The following is a 17907-nucleotide window of genomic DNA, read 5'->3' on the forward strand; positions in this document are numbered from 1 at the left end:
TAGAGCAGTGGGCACTGAGGTCAAAGGGATGGGCAGGGGCGAGACCATTTGGAATGTTGTAGGTCATGGTTTGGGATCCAGCTGCTATTCTCTAAGTGTGAGGTGGAGGTGGTTTAGTCACTAAGTCGTGTCCAACTCTTTGCGACCCCATGGACTGTAGCCCTCCAGGCTCCTCTGTCCATGGGATTTCCCAGGCAGGGTTACTAGAGTGGGTTGCCATTCCCTTCTCCAGGGGATCTTTCCAACCCAGGGATCAAACCTTTGTCTCCTGCATTGCAAGTGGTCTCTTGCATTGTCAGGTTCTTTACCAGCTGAGCCAACAGGAAGCCAACGCTAGCATCCTGCCGTGCAGATGGGCCCTTAGGTACCGGGGAGAAGTCACAGGATGTAACTGTGTTGGACACCCAGTAGATCTACTTTTGTATCTCTCTTGGGTCATCCATTGGCAACTCTTGATTGCTCATGGATTAATTTTCAGCACTGAACGCAGCTTCCTCCTCTCCACCACTTAGGTGGGTCTCAGGAATAGGCCAGAGAGGTCCTAGAACAAAAAGGCAAAATTCACTGACTCTTACCTGTGACAATCAATCGATAACATTTCCAGTTGTCACAACTGGTGTGAAGCTGGCATCAAATGAGTGGAGACTAGGGATTCTGCCAAACATCCGACAGTGCAAGGACCAGCCCCCAAACAAAGAATTATCTGACCCCAAATAGCAAGAGTGCAGAGGTTGAGAACCTTGGTTGGACTTTGTTTAGGTGGCAGTTTTTGAGATACTGAGTTACAGAGTCATTTGTAGTTGTTTAGTTGCTAAGTCATGTCCAACTCTTTGTGACTCCATGGATTGTAGCCCACCAGGCTCCTCCGTCCTTGGGATTCTCCAGGCAAGAATACTGGAGTAGGTAGCCATTCCCTTCTCTAGGGGATCATCCTGACCCAGAGGTTGAACCCGAGTCTCCTGCATTGGCATGCAGGTTCTTTACCACTGAGCCACTTGGGAAGGACCTACAGAGTTATTAGAAATCAGCAAGCTTGAAAGGCCTTGCAGACCCAGGTGAGGCTATATGAGCTGAGCACCTCTCCTTGTTTCTTCTTTGAGCAGAAAATTCTACAGAGGGAGTTGGTGGAAGTCAAAAATCCATCGGTCCTCATTTTACCAGGCATTTAGGAAAATAACTTTTCTCCTGCAGAAGAAATTACATGAATTACATTAAAATGGTGCTAAGGTAATAAAATTACATGCTCAAGATTCTTCTGAAAACTTCCTTTGTCTGGCAGGGTAATTTGAGTGTGGGAAAGACAGTCTTCCCAGCCACCACACTGTCACATAAAGAGGAACAGAGGAAATTGGCTCCATCATGCTATTGCTGCAAGTACCACTCTGTGAAATTCCAATTTGTAAAAAATCTGCAGATTTAATCACAAGGCAAACCTTCTGATGCAGATCCATGAGAACAATGATTTTGGTTTTACTTTAAATGCACATTTATAAGGGAAACTTCAAATCACCATATGAATGGTGGTAACCCCAGACAGGGCAAATACTCTTGGAAGTGGGCAGAAATGGACTCTAATGTTGTGAGAATCATCCTCATTTTTGGTGTCAGTGCTGTTTGGAAGGAAATAGATAGAAAATGCACATGTGATGAGAGAAATCTCTTTGCTTCCAGCGTGCTAACAATTTTTAGCTCAGAAGGAAAAAAAAAAATCCTCATTTTAATGTAAAAGAAAACCGAAATGACAGGGGAAAGTGACATGTGTTTTTAAGATTCCCAGTGAAAACGTCATTTAGAGGCAAACTGATGCATGTGATACGTTGGCCGAGGCCATGAGGGATGAGGCTGTGCGTGCTGGAGTCGAAAGGAGAGAGATCGTGGAGACAGAAGTATCCTTGCTTGTGTGGATGGTGGGGCTTGAGCCGCTTTTATTTATTTAATTTTAAGAACATCTTCAAGACTACTTTTATTCATTTATTTTTGGCTGTGCTGAGTGTTGCTGTGCGGCGAGCAGGAGCGACTCTCTAGTTGCGAGCATGGGCTTCTCATTGCCGTGGCTTCTCTTGTTGCGGAGCTTGGGCTACAGGGCATGTGGGCTCAGTAGCGGCAGCTCCCAGGTTCTAGAGCACAGGCTCAATAGTTGTGCACAGGCTTTCTTGCTCTGTAACTTGTGGAATCTTCCTGGATCAGGGGTCAAACCCATGTCTCTTGCACAGATTCTTTTCCACCAATCCAGCAGGGGAGTCTGGTTTGAGCTTTTTAGAAAAGTAGTTCTAAACCAGTGGTGACTGTGCCTCCCAGGAGACATTTGGCAACATTTGAAGATATATTTTTTTGTCACTTTTGGCAGGAGGGTTCTGCTGGCACCTCATGAGTAAAGGGTAGGGATGTTGTGAAGCATCCTGTGAGGCACAGGGCTGTCCCCCACAACAAAGACTCACCTGGTCCAAAATAATAATAAAGGTTGGGAAACCCTGTTTCGGAGCGTCTATTCCTTCATCTATAGAGTGAGAGTACCTGCTACACCTCTTCTATCTGCTTGATCTAAGGATGCAGGAAAATGCATTCCACAGTGATGGTTGACTTAATTGATAATAGAGATTTCTAAGGCATTCTTCAATTTTATTTCTCTATCATATTTCCCCACTGGCTCAATCCTCCTGCAATGCAGGAGACTTGGATTTAATCCCTGGCTCAAGAAGATCCCCTGGAGATGGAAACAGGCAACTCTCTCCAGTATTCTTGTCTGGGACATCCCATAGACAGAGGAGCCTGGCGGGCTGCACTCCATGGAGTCGCAAGAGTCAGGCACAACTTAGCAACTAAACAACAAACAGACTACCATAGCCACAGAACACTTCCTAAAATGCAAATCTGGCTCTGCTGTTTCTCTCCTGGAAGCCTATATGTGGCTTTCCATCAACTCCTATAGTACATCCAAACTGATCTTACTTGTTTTTCAGCGGTGCCCTTCTCCCTTCTATACCCCCACCCACCACACCACGATCAGGAATGCAATGGAATATACTCTCCCTCACCTCCACATCTTTGTACTCACTCTTTTCTTTCCTGAATCCTTCCATCACACTCCTTGCTGTTTCACCTAGTCAGTTCCTACTTGTTCTTGGTGGCCTTAGCCTCCATGTCACCTCCTCCAGGAAGTCTTCCCTTATTGCCTCAGGGTACTGAAGGTGTACTTGACAAGCTAGCGCAGTTCGGTAAACATTTGCTGAGTGAATTAATGAATAGATGAATTAATGAGATCTTTGAGTATCGCTGTTTCCAGGAGAAAATAGCTCATCTTGGTTTGTCTCCCTTCTTTCTCCTTGGATCGCTGTTATGATCATGCTAATGGGTGACAGTCCAAAGAGGGAAGGTTGCTGAGAAGAGCCCAGCAGAGGGTCAAGATCCTCTTTAACTTTGACCAGTGGCCTTGGCATAATCCAGAGGGAAATGTCCTTGGATAAGAATAGCCACCTTAGAGTGAATTAACTGCTATTTTCTGGAAAATAGATTAGTCGGGGAGAGATGAGAACTTAGTGAGTTGCTGGTAGCTCTGGGACTTGTGTGGGTGTTTGTGTGTCTCTGTGTGTGTATGTATGTGTGTGTGCGCTCAGTCGTGTCCAACTCTTTGTGACCCCATAAACTGTATGTAGCCTGCCAGACTCCTCTGTCCATGGGATTCTCCAGGCAAGAATACTGGAGTGGGTTGCCACTTCCTTCTCCAGGGGATCTTCCCGACCCAGGGATGGAGCCCACATCTCTTGCACCTCCTGCATTGGCAGGTGGATTCTTTACCACCAGCGCCACCTGGGAAGTTTGTATCCCAGACTATTTGTTATTGTGTGTCCCACTGAAATTTCACATTCTTTGCTACATAATTAAGCTTCTGGAGGACAGAAACAACCCCAGGCATCTTAATGTATATCCTGTCAAAGTGCCTGATAAAGAAAATCTTCCTGGTAAAAGTCTTTCCATAATGATATGCAGTGTCCCCATTTTACAAATGAGTAAACTGAATATTCTCAAAGAGGGTAACTGTGTCCTACAGTAAGTTAGCAACCAAACCAGGAGTCAAAAAAAAAAAAAAAAAAGGCATAGCTTCATTGGAGACAAATTATAGAAGCTGCAATGTCTTTAAATTTAGAAAACAAAGTTAGCTCCCGCCAGAGCTGCGAGGCAGTTTTGACGTCTTCTGAAAGCCTCTTCTCCCATCCAATTTTATTTCTTAAAGTAGGAAGCCAAAGCTCACAGGGACACTCTGCCTTGTCTCCCCTTCCATTTATCAGTATTTTTGCCTCTCATTATACCCGTGGCCTAGTTTTCTTGGGCTCTTTAGATGTCAATGAGCATATTACACTAGGTATTGTCCTTGAAAGTTTTTGAAGTTCTTTAGGCTTTATGAACAAGGTCTCTGACTCCAGCTGAGTGCCACCGATGACTTTCGCTCTGCTCTATTTCCTCAAGAAATCTAAAGGATAGTGTTGTCATCTTCCAAAACAGAAACTGATAAAGGCTGCCCTCATACTGAGAATTTCCCCCCCTTTTCTCAGAGGCAGCCGAGAAATTGCTAAAACTGAGCTTTAGTGTGCAAGGTACTCCTGTCTTCTAACCAATAAAAAGTAAGCTGTTAGCTCTGGAAGAATGGAGCCTGTGATTTGGGGAGGCAAGGCGACTGGTGCCGAACTCTGGAGAGAATGGAGTCAACGTTTCACATTATAATTCCATTATGAGGAAGCAGGAGCCAGCCTGCCTGAGAGTCACGTGTCCTGGGCACAAGGCACCGTGACACTGAATTCTGCCTTTGGATCCAGGTCTCAGGTGACTGGGGGCTTTTGAAAGGGGACCTGGGTCTACGTTTTTCTTCTGCTCTGGGCTTTATCCAACTCAATGTAAAAATGACTAGCAGTTCCCAGCAGACTCTCATGAAGCTGTTTTGGCATCTCACGGGGTTGGAAGGGAAGATGGAGGGAGTTTAGCTCCACGCTTAGGAAGTGGGTGTGTAGCTGAGGGCTTGCTCCTCAGTGGGCGGAGTGGGCTCCTGAAATCTAATTTAAGGGACTCCGAGAAGACTCACTCACACCCCCAAATACCACCCCTTCAGATGTCGGAAATGTCAGCTAGCGCATCCATCATTGCTGAGATGTCCGTCTTTCCACAGCTTCCTGCAAGGGGGCAGCGCATTCGGTTGGTAACACTTCCACGTGGGTGGTTTTCTCTAGCCAGCTTTCCCCCCTGATTGCAGATAGAAGGTGGTGGGGTGAGGCATGAAGCCACAAGACACAGAAAAGTGGCTGCCACTGATTGCGGTCACCAGAAGTTCTTTCAGCTGGCTCTGTTTCTTTTTAACATACTGGTATATAACACCAGTGCCTGTGTTTCAGCAAGCTGGGGAATAACATGAGGGCGTACTCCTTAAAACACTCAGTGGAGGATCTGGAGCTGGTCGGCATAGATTCTCATCCTCGCTCTACCATTTATGAGCTTTGTGGTCTTGGATAAGCCACTCAACCCCTCCACATCTGTTTCCTTATCTGTAAATGGGAACACTTACAACATAGGCTTATTTGAATGATTAAGTTAGAATAATGCAGACTTTCTGTCCTAGTGTTTATACACATACACAAAAAAGTCCTTACTGGGACTTCCCTGGTGGGCCAGAGGTAAAGAACCCGCCTTCCCGTGTAGGGAACTTGAGTTTGAACCCTGGTTGTGGAACTAGGGTTTCCCTGGTGGCTCAGACAGAATCTGCCTGCCATGAGAAAGACTTGGGTTCAATTTCTCAGGTTGGGAAGATCCCCTGGAGAAGGGCATGGCAACTCACTCCAGTATTCTTGCCTGGAGAATGCCATGGACAGAGGAGCCTAGCAGGCTACAGTCCATGGGGTCGCAGAGTCAGACATGACTGAGCGACTAACTCCTTGGGGAACTAAGATCCCACATACCAGGGGGCAACTAAGCGTCTACACCATAAAGAGAACTCTTATACTGTGACAAAGATCCAGTACAGACAAAAAAAAAAAAAAAGGCAGCAAGAATTTGCTGTATAACACAGAGAATTATATTTAGTATCTTAACTTATAATGGAAAATAATCTGAATAAAGTATGTAAAACTGAATCACTTTGCTGTGCATCTGAAACCAACACAATATTGTAAATCAACTGTCCTTCAAGAAAAGTCATTATTACACCTCTATGATGGGGTGTATGTCAAAAGTACAAGAGGGCTGACAGAAAGAGCTCACGATGGCAGAGCTGGAACATTTCAAGCAACAGAAACATTAATATCAATAAATATCCATGAGTCCATACTATCAAAGAAATATTTAAACACATACACAAGTGGAGGAAAGAGATAGATTTCCTGAACAGAAGAATTCCAAATAATTTATGTAGACATATCATCCTCAAGGGTCTTCCCAGGTGGTGCCAGTGGTAAAGAACCCACCTGCCAGTGCAGGAGATGTAAGAGACTCTAGTTCGATCCTTGGGTCCCTGGGTTGGGAAGAGCCCCCAGAGAAGGGAATGGCAACCCACTCTGTATTCTTGCCTGGAGAATCCCATGGACAGAGGAGTCTGGTGGAATATGGTCCATGTGGTCGCAAAGAGTCAGACACAACTGAAGCAACTTAGCATGCACACAGCACACCATGTTCAAGGATGAGTCTCACAGCTGGCCACTCCCTTAAGTGAGGGCTACACATAGTTACTTCCTTCCAAATAGGACAGGATAAAGGGGAGGGGGAGAATAAAACAGTAATTCACAGTGCAGACATTTTGACAAATGTCAAATGATCTCAGCCAGTGGTCAAGGGTAAAATCAGCAGCCATGAATCATGTCGATACTAGATGCCCTTGATATGATGTGATGAAAATGGCAGTTTATCTCCGTGGTCTGCTTCTCCAAACCCCATAACCTCAGCATAAGCATGAGAAAAACATCAGACAAATCCCAGTGCGGGGAACCCTACGAGATACGTGACCAGTATTTCTCAAAAATGTCAAGGTTATCAGGAACAAGGGACGTCTGATAAACTGTCATAGCCGAGCCGATCCTACAGGGATGTCAGCTAACTGTGATGTGATCCTGAATGGATTCTGGAACACAAAAAGAACACTAGGTAAAAATAAAGAAAATATGACTAAACCATGGGCATTAGTTAATAACCTTGCATCCACTGGCTTATTAACTATAATAGATTACTAGAGTAATCTTGGGCTTCCTTGGTGGCTCATATGGCAAAGAATCTGCCTGCTGCAGGAAACGTGGATTTGGGCCCTGGGTTGGGAAGATGCCCTGGAAAAGGGAATGGCTACCCACTCTGGTATTCTTGCCTGGAGAATTCCACGGACAGAGGAGCCTGGTGGGCTACAGTCCATGGGGTGCAAAGAGTCATACATGACTGAGAGACTGACACTTTGCTTTTCACCAAAGTAATGTAAGGTATTGATAATACAGGACCCTGGGCTCAGGGTGTTGTGGAATTCTTTGTGTTGTATTATCAAATTTTCCATAAATCTAAAAATATATTGAAAAACCGTCTATTTAAAAAATTACTATTATTATCATGATCATTATCACTATTTGTTTTCTGGAGTTCTCTCTCCTGTGAAAAATTTCAAGGCTCCTACTAAGTCTAAGACAACAGTCCCACTTACTACTGCTTTTGATAGCAAGGAGACCAGTTCTTTTTGGTTCCGGTTGGTGTGGTTCCCAACCAGCTTGGGTGGTCTGGCTGACTACATGCTCTTCTAGTGGGGCTTTCTGTGGTGGTAGAATGGTGAGCATATAGCTGCCTTCCTGGCTCTTCCAGGGGAATACATATTAATTCTGGAAATGGTAACCTAGCAGCATGACAGGACCCATGTCCACTAAAGAAAACTGTTTGGGAAACTAGCTTTCATTCCAGGCAAAATCAATCATTTCTTTCTCTGTCAACACTGCCTTGTTACATACTACGGCTGAATCACACATCACATTGGATCTTCATTATTCATCACTACCCATCTGTGAACTCCCCAGGGGAAGAGAGTCTTCTCATTTATCTCTGTAATTCCAGAACTTAGTCTTAAGCTCAGCATAGATGACAAAAAAATTGATGACTGAGTGGAGGACCAGGCAGCAGTGTTTAAACTTGCAAAGCTGAAACTCAATTTGATTGCCTATGCCAAAAGAGAAGAGGTCGTGGGAGAGATTGTATTTTCCAAAGTTGGCCACAGCAATATCTCCCACTCCACATTCTGTTTTTTCAGTGTGGCCTTCACCCTTCTCTCACAGCATGGTGAAGTCTATGTCCTTTCTTCCTGAAATGAGTTGACCTTTTGGAATGCGTTGACCAATAGCGTATGGCAGAAGTGGTACCATGTAAGTTTGGAGGTTGCATCATAAAAACTCCATAGAGTTCTCTGGCTTTCTCTCTTGGGATGCTCACTCCTGGAATCCAGCCCCCATGCTGTGAGCATGCCCAAGCATGGATATAGAGATGCTTTGAGAGGAACTGAAGTCCTGGTGCACGTCCTTAGCTGAGCTTCCAGCTGCGAGCCAGTGTCAACTTGCCAGCCATCTTGGAAGGGGATTCTTCAGCCCCCAGCCAAGCTACTCCAGCTGCTGGTGTGTGGAACAGAGACCAGCTAGCTCAGCACACCCTGTCCAATTTCATGAGCCAAGTCAATAACTACTGTTGTTTCAAGCCACCGTGTTTTGGAGTGTGTTAGGCAAGAATAACCAGAGCATATGGGAAAATAAAATCCCAACTGATTGAAAATAAGACTTGTGAGTTATTTTACTTTCCTTCCTATTTCATGCAAAAAGCCTTCTGATGCTGGAATTTTTTTTCACCATAAATGTGAATTGACTGAGAGCAATAGAGCCACATTTGGAAGTGAGTAACCCCAAGGATCTCAAAATGCTAATTTAATTAATGCATTTATAAATCAATTAGCTAATTCAGCAATCATTTGCATACCCATTGTAGTCCAAGTCCCTGGCTAAGGGGTGGTACCTGTCAGTGAGTAACTTAGACGCGGTGCTCTGTCTTAATGAAGTTTAGCATTCTAGTGAGAAAAGTAGATAAACATTACACAATCAGTTTAGGTTAATAATTAATTCCATCTCAGTAGTGGAAAGAACTGAAGGGTATTTATCCTAGAAAGTAGCTTCTTCAAATATCTAAGTACTGTGCCATGGTTGGTTTGCATGACGAGGGCTTCCTCACAGTATGGTGGCTGGGAGGCTGCTCCGTTGATGACAGTGTCCTTCTGTGGGATGCTTTTCCACTCCCCAATACACAGGTGGGCTCTCAGCATCAAGATCTGCCTAGGTGACTCCACTCCTCTCACCAGAGTTGATTAATCTGGGAGGGATGAGACCTGACTCAGGCTGAGGCAGTCACATTATTGGAGCTGTGGGTAAGGCTTGTTAATGGTGATACTGGTGATGATCAGTTCAGTTCAGCCACTCAGTCGTGTCCACTCTTTGCGAACCCATGGACTGCAGCATGCCAGGCCACCCTGTCCATCACCAACTCCTGGAGTTTACTCAAACACATGTCCTGAGTCGGTGATGCCATCCAACCATCTCATCCTCTGTCATCCCCTTCTCCTCCCACCTTCAATCTTTCCCAGCATCAGGTTCTTTTCAAATGAGTCAAGTCTTCATATCAGATGGCCAAAGTATTGGAGTTTCAACTTCAGTTTCAACATCAGTCCTTCCAACGAATATTCAGGACTGATTTCTTTTAGGATGGAGTGGTTGGATCTCCTTGAAGTCTAAGGGACTCTCAAAAGAGTCTTCTCCAGCACCACAGTTCAAAAGCATAAATTTTCCGGCGCTCAACTTTCTTTATAGTCCAACTCTCATCCATACATGACTACTGGAAATAACCATAGCCTTGACTAGATGGACCTTTGTTGGCAAAGTAATGTCTCTGCTTTTTTAATATGCTGTCTAGGTTGGTCATAACTTTTCTTCCAAGGAGTAAGCATGGTTGCAGTCACCATCTGCAGTGATTTTGGAGCCCAAGAAATAAAGTCTGTCACTTTTTCCATTGTTTCCCCATCTATTTGCCATGAAGTGATGGGACCAGATGCCATGATCTTAGTTTTCTGAATGTTGAGTTTTAATCCAGCTTTTTCACTCTCCTCTTCACTTGCATCAAGAGGCTTTTTAGTTCCTCTTCACTTTCTGCCATAAGGGTGGTGTCATCTGCATATCTGAGGTTATTGATATTTCTCCTGGCAATCTTGATTCTAACTTGTGCTTCATCCAGCCCAGCATTTCTCATGATGTACTCTGCAGATAAGTTAAATAAGACAATATACAACCTTGAAATCTTTTCTGATTGGGAACTAGTCAGTTGTTCCATGTCCAGTTCTATCTGTTGCTTCCTGACCTGCATACAGATTTCTCAGGAGGCAGGTCAGGTGGTCTGGTATTCCCGTCTCTTTCAGAATTTTCCACAGTTTGTTGTGATTCACACAGTCAAAGATTTTGGCATAGTCAATAAAGCAGAAGTATATGTTCTTCTGGAACTCTCTTGCTTTTTTGATGATCCAAGAGATGTTGGCAATTTGATCTCTGGTTCCTCTGCCTTTTCTAAATCCAGCTTGAACATCTGGAATATCACGGTTCAAGTATTGTTGAAGCCTTGCTTGGAGAATTTTGAGCATTACTTTGCTAGTGTTTGAGATGAGTGCAATTGTGCGATAGTTTGAGTATTCTTTGGCATTGCCTTTCTTGGCAATTGGAATGAAAACGGACGTTTTCCAGTCCTGTGGCCACTGCTGAGTTTTCCGAATTTGCTGGCATATTGAGTGAAGCACTTTCACAGCATCATCTTTTAGGATCTGAAATAGCTGAGCTGGAATTCCATTACCTCCAGTAGCTTTGTTGTAGTGATGCTTCCTAAGTCCCACTTGACTTCATGTTCCAGGATGTCTGGCTCTAGGTGAGTGATCACACCTTCCAGATTATCTGGGTTGTGAAGACCTTTTTTCTATAGTTCTTCTGTGTATTCTTGCTACCTCTTTTTAATATATTCTGCTTCTGTTAGGTCCATACCATTTCTGTCCTTTATTGATGGTTTGGTGATTTTTCCTGATGAGATTAGTCCTGAACCTGTCCCAATTCCTTCTTTCACTAAGCCCGATTCTCCTCCCCACCATCCCATCTTCTTCCTCCTCTTGCTCTTTCAGCTCCTCCCCCTTCTCCTTCTTGATCTAATCAGATGCCCAACATCTTTCCAGTCAATTTCCTTTAAGGCTAAAACTACCTAGAGTGGTTTTTGTTATGTACAATGACACCAAACCTTCACTAATACAAACTACAAGAGGGATTATCCCTGTCCTTTAAGACTCCCATGGGGTAGAACTAAAACCAAGGGTCAGAAGCCACGGCAGGAGAAATTTCAGTTGCACATGTGAAAGAATGTTCTAAGGACCAGAGATATGCAGAGACTCAGGCAGTGAGCTTGCTGTCCTTGAAGGTTTTCAGACAAAGTCTGGCCAACCGCTTAGATATGATGTTATCAGAGAACTGAGGCATTTACTTCAAAACTGGGCTGCCAAATGATGATGATGATGATGATGGTGGTGGTGGTGATGGCAGCTAAGAGTTTTGTGCACTTACTGTTTTACCATGATAAGTATTTAACATACATTGTTCATCCTCACAATAACTCCATGAGGAAATATTGTTACTATAACCGTATGGCAAAATGAGGAAGCTGAGCCATGAGAAGTTAGGTAACTCACACAAGGTCATTCATTCGATGAGCCAGATTTTAAACTCAGACTCTGGGATCCTAGGAACAATGCTTTAGTTTTAGGTGAAACATCTCACTCTAGCCCCCAAAGCTCATAGAATTCATCTCCTCTTCTTTATTCCACATCTCAGAATGGTTCAAAATTAAAAGGTAAAGCGAAAATCTTGGGTAGTTAGACCCTGAATAGTGGAGAATACTTCATATGAAAAAAAAATTCAGGCATGCTAGACTCAGGCACATTCAGTTCAGTTCAGTCGCTCAGTTGTATCTGACGCTTTGTGACCACATGAATTGCAGCACGCCAGGCCTCCCTGTCCATCACCAACTCCTGGAGTTCACCCAGACTCATGTCCATTGAGTCAGTGATGCCATCCAGCCATGTCATCCTCTGTCGTCCCCTTCTCCTCCTGCCCCCAATCCCTCCCAGCATCAGAGCCTTTTCCAATGAGTCAACTCTTCGCATGAGGTGGCCAAAGTACTGGAGTTTCAGCTTTAGCATCATTCCTTCCAAAGAAATCCCAGGGTTGATCTCCTTCAGAATGGACTGGTTGGATCTCCTTGCAGTCCAAGGGACTCTCAAGAGTCTTCTCCAACACCACAGTTCAAAAGCATCAATTCTTCGGCACTCAGCCTTCTTCACAGTCCAACTCTCACATCCATACATGACCACTGGAAAAACCATAGCCTTGACTAGATGGACCTTAGTTGGCAAAGTAATGTCTCTGCTTTTGAATATGCTATCTAGGTTGGTCATAACTTTTCTTCCAAGGAGTAAGCGTCTTTTAATTTCATGGCTGCAGTCACCATCTGCAGTGATTTTGGAGTCCCAAGAAATAAAGTCTGACACTGTTTCCACTGTTTCCCCATCTATTTCCCATGAAATGATGGGACTGGATGCCATGATCTTCATTTTCTGAATGTTGAGCCTTAAGCCAACTTTTTCACTCTCCACATCAAGAGGCTTTTTAGTTCCTCTTCACTTTCTGCCATAAGGGTGGTGTCATCTGCATATCTGAGGTTATTGATATTTCTCCTGGCAATCTTGAGTCCAGCTTGTGTTTCTTCCAGTCCAGTGTTTCTAATGATATACTCTGCATATAAGTTAAATAAGCAAGGTGACAATATACAGCCTTGACATACTCCTTTTCCTATTAGACCTGTTTGAATCAGAAAGTGGTAGAAAAAATGGTCCTCTGAGCACCGTGTGCAAGTGGAAATGCTCACTAAATATAGCCCCACAAGTTGCTGCCTGCATTTTTTTCTTTTTATGGTCACTCCTCTGAACATTTACCTGAATCATGTCTACCCTCTCTTTCTTGACTAAATGAGCTTTATAAAAATAATAATTAGTGTTTTGTTTAGTTTGAAAACTCAGTGCATCCCTCCCAGCTCTGAATGGTTTACTTTGCGATGGATATTGCTGCTGACAGGTGAGCTGTGTGGGGGAGACAATTTGAATTGCCAATAGCCTGTTTGATGAGTTTCCCAGAAGCAGACATGATTCAGTTCTGTAGAAGTTTCTTTTAGAAATGTGCCTAAAAAAATCCCCCACCTCTACCTGATCATTTATCATTCTTTTAAATCATAAGGAAAATGGAACGTTCCTATTACTTTCTTAATTGAATAAAGGAGACAGATGGAGAGATCCTATTGAATACTGAACAGACTCCAAGCACTTAATTAGAGCATTTACCTGCAGAGTTCCCTTTGCAGAGGAGGCGCCAAGCCCTGCTTCTCTCCCCACCTGTTTCTGATGTGTTTCTGCCTGCCTGGCAGGTTAACATGGCCAATCCAGTGCGTGGCTCTTTAACTGAATACTTAAGTGCATCCCTGTTGCAGGGTGAACAGCAGATCTTCTAAGAATCTTCTGTGCTTTTGTTAAGCCTATTAGGATGTTTCCAAGGAGATGGAGACAACAGAAGACAAACAGTGGTCGTTGCATCCCCTCAGGAGCTTGTTTACCCAACTGTGTTTGGAAACTCATTACTTTATTATGCACCTCTAGTATCCCAAGCAGGTGATGCTTGCATTTAGGAGCCAATTGTGTGCCTTCCATGCACTGTACATCTAAATTCCCTCCAATAAGCTATTTTAGGTATAGAAAGAGAAGCACATTAAATCCCTGGACCTATGACTTCTGCTGGCTTGACGTAAGAGACACTGGTTTGTTAAAGCTGGGATGCAGTCTGAGTCCCAGGCACAGGATGGGGGATATGTTTGGGAGCCCTTGGATGATAGTGATAATAATAGCTAAAGTTTCTCAAGACCTTAACCATATGCCAGGTACTCTTGAGGGGTGGGGGAGCCCAGGTTAACATCTCATTTCCATTGGTAACAGGGAAAACAAAACTTTGGCTCTCTGCATCTCAGAACTGTCAAGAATCTGCTCTAACCACAAAGAATAAAGCTGTGAAAACCATAACCTGGGTTAATTGCTGTAACCACAGGGCAACTGTTTTTAAGAATATGAGTATCCTTGCATTCATAGGCAAAAAACAAACAAAAAAAGACAAATTCCATGACCCTGGGGATGTATCTTTTTTGGTTTTACTCACTGTTGATTTCTGTTACCTTAACTTATAGCTTTTCCTTTAGCACAGAAGTCAGCACACTTTTTCTGGAAGGAAGCAGATATCAAGTGTTGCAGACTTTGTTGCCCATGTGGCCTCTGTCATGTGAAAGGAAAATAAAAATGGAGTCAGTGTTGCTAAAATGGAGCTAGGAGGCACTGAGGAAGTGGGGTTTATGGATGAAATCTGACCTTTTGACCAGTTATCTTTTTTAAAATAACTTACTTACTTATTATTGGCTGCCCTGGGTCTTTGTTGCTGTGTGTGGGCTTTCTCTAGGTGTGGTGAATGGGGGCTACTCTCTAGTAGCAGCATGCAGGCTTTTCCTTGCAGTGGTTTCTCTTGTTGCCGAGCACAGGCTCTAGAGTGCCGGCTCAGTCGTTATGGTGCAGGGGCTTCGTTGCCCCACAGCATGTGGAATCTTCCCAGAGCAGGGATCAAACCTGTGTCCCCTGTATTGGCTGGTGAATTCTTAACCACTGGACCAAGAGTGAAATCCTGAACACTATCATCTTAATACAGGCATCCAGAACATTTGCATAATGTTCTAGAAACTGAAGATATTTATCAGATCCTAAAACGACCAATGACAACCATCCCTTAAGGATCAATATTTCCTTCTTGTGTCAGAGTACCACCTCATGGCTGTTGCTGTTATAGAAGCCCTTGAGTCTGCCTCTTCTTCAGAATACTCTTTCACTTTTACCCAATTCTATCTCCAGAATTGCTATTCTTAAGACCCCAAATAAAGTCTTTTGTTATTTGAGACTTCTGCTTTTTGTTGTTGTTGTTGACAGTTGCAGTTATTCAACTCTACTCTTGTAGAGCAAAAGCAGCCACACGCAATGAGTAGACAAAGGGAGGTGGATGTGTTTCAATAAAACTTTATTTGTGAAAGGTGGCAGCGACTCCAGAACTATAGCTTGCTGATTCAGAGACAGTATATAGTAGGCTCAGTGTATAGTAAATTCAGAAAAGTTGATGAAAAATAAGTAGAAAGTTCAAACAAATGAAACTTAAAATGGAAAACCAGGACTTCCCTCGTGGTCCAGTGGTTAAGAATGTCTCTGCCAATGCATGGGACATAGGGTTGATTTCTGGTCCAAGAAGATCCCACATGCCACAGGGCAACTAAGCCTGTGTTCCACAACTACTGAGCTTGTGCACTCTAGAGCTCATGCTCTGCAACAAAAAAAGCCACTGCAATGAGACGCCCATGCTCCACAACTAGAAAGTAGCCTCCACTTGCCACAACTAGAGAAAGCCCATGTGTAGCAATGAACACTCAGTGCAGCCAAAAAATAAATGATAAATAAATAAATGCAAAGCCAACCTTTAAAAAGTTTATGACAGTAAATACATGCTTATTGTAGAAAATTTGGAAAATATAAAACAGTACATTAGGAAGAAAGTAGAAATCCTGACCGAAAGATAGGCCCAGTTAAAAATTTGGTGAATAATTGTTTCCTTTTAGTCATTTTCCGATGCATGCCTTTTTAAAAACTTAGTAGATGACTAGAATTTAAAATATAATATGCATTTGCTCTGTCTTTCTGGAAGGTGGCAGTTGAAGCCAGCTTCCTTTGAAACTCTATTACAAGGAGCAACTCTTCCGTTCATTGAAGAGACCTCCTTCAAGTCCGCCTGATTGCCTGTATCTCTTGAGATCCAAAATCAGATTTCTTCCCATGATTTTAGGTTCTAAAAAATCCAAAAGTGCCTTTTGGATTGCAAAAGATTTACTTAAACATCACAGTAGGTTTTCAGCACTGAATGCTTTATTGCTGGTATGTGGTGTAACTCATTTAACCAAAACCTGGCATTTCTTCTCTAGTTCTGAGTGCTTGGAAGTATCTGGGGTGCTGTTGGCAGAGGCCAGGACATTTTGAGGATATCTTGTCTAAAATGGGAAAGGAGGTCTGTGACGAATGGTTGAGCCATAGGTGTTAATAACTTGGTGTGAGAGCAAGCCATCAGGAATTTTTTATTTCTGTGTCATAGTGAGCAGGGACTTTCCAGTTCCCCTCTCCTGGGACACACACACACGACATCCCTGCGTGCATCTTTGAGAGTGTTTGATCTGCCCTGCATGCGTGCTCAGTCACATCCGACCCTTTGCAAACCCGTGGACTGTAGCCCACCAGGCTCCTCTGTTCGTGGAATTTCCCTGGCAAGAATCCTGTAGTGATTTGCCATTTCCTCCTCCAAGGGATATTCCCAACCCAGGAATCAAACTCAAGTCTTACATTTCCTGCATTGGCAAGTGGGTTCTTTACCATCTTTACCACTAGGGCCACTTGGGAAGCAAGTGAAATTAGCATTATGAAGAAAATAAAGTAGAGTGGCATGACAGTCATAGAGGCAGGCAAAGGAGGGCAACATTCTATGCTGATTTCTATCTAAAATGATCTCTTTGCTTTCTTGCTTGTTGGTTTTTTAACTATTTTTTTTGTCAGCTTAACTAACTGAACATTTTCTGAATCAATAAATATATTTCCACACAAACTACATAAAAATTTATATGGTATTCCATAGTATCATACTTTATTTAATCAACCATAGAAATTTTAGGCTATTTGCAAATTTTTAAAACTTTTTAAGAAGCTAGAGTTTATGTTTTTGTACAATTATTCTTTCTGATATGCATACTATTAATTCCTTAGTATAAATATCCTTAAATGGAATTTCTGGATCAAAGTCTGTGCATTTGAAGTAACCAAAGTAGCCAGGAAAGAGGTCTATGAGTGATACCTTCTGAGTGGAGAGTGATGAGAGGCAGCCATCCAGGGAAGGGTTTGGGACATGAGGACAGAGGGAACAGCAAGTACATTTCTTAAATGATTTTTCTGGCTAAAGTTCCCCCAGCTTCTCATCTGTGTGTTTTCTCTCTATTGAACAGCAACCTGTTAATTCTGGGTTGCCAAACAGCGCTAGACTCTAGATTAGATCAGTCTGGAACATCCAGGTTCTAATCAGAAACTCGAGAGCAAATTCAACTTGGAGATGAACAGACTTATTATCATTGAGTGCTGTTTGGACTGCTGTTCAATTTTGGAAAATTCCTGAACCCTTGATTGGCTTCTACCAAAAACCAGAGCTGAGTTTCTCCCCCAGGAACGGTCCTGGAACTGTGTGAGCACAGATATATCTGGGATCTACTGGCTTCCAGCAGGCGAGGTAAGAAATCTGTTAAATCACAGGCTGATGAAAACATACAAGCAAACACACGGAAAAACAGTTCAGATTTGTAGTTAACCAAGGCAGGGATATTGGGGGGAGGGGAATTGGATGAAGGCAGTCAGAAGATACTGTGTCTGTCGAATTATAAGATAAATAAGTCCTAGGAATGTAACCTGTAACATGATGAATACACTGTAACTAATACAGCTGTATATTATATATTATACTTGATCTTAGCCAAAAGGCCGAGAAGTGATATAAAAGTTGTTAAGAGAGTAAATCCTCAGAGTTCTCATCACACACAATATTTTTCTGTTTCTTTCATTTTGTGTCTATGGGAGATGATATTCACTAAACTTATTGTGATAATCATTTCAGGATGTATGTAAATCAAATC

Source organism: Capricornis sumatraensis, chromosome 3 (genome assembly GCF_032405125.1).
Source record: "Capricornis sumatraensis isolate serow.1 chromosome 3, serow.2, whole genome shotgun sequence".
NCBI lineage: Eukaryota > Metazoa > Chordata > Mammalia > Artiodactyla > Bovidae > Capricornis > Capricornis sumatraensis.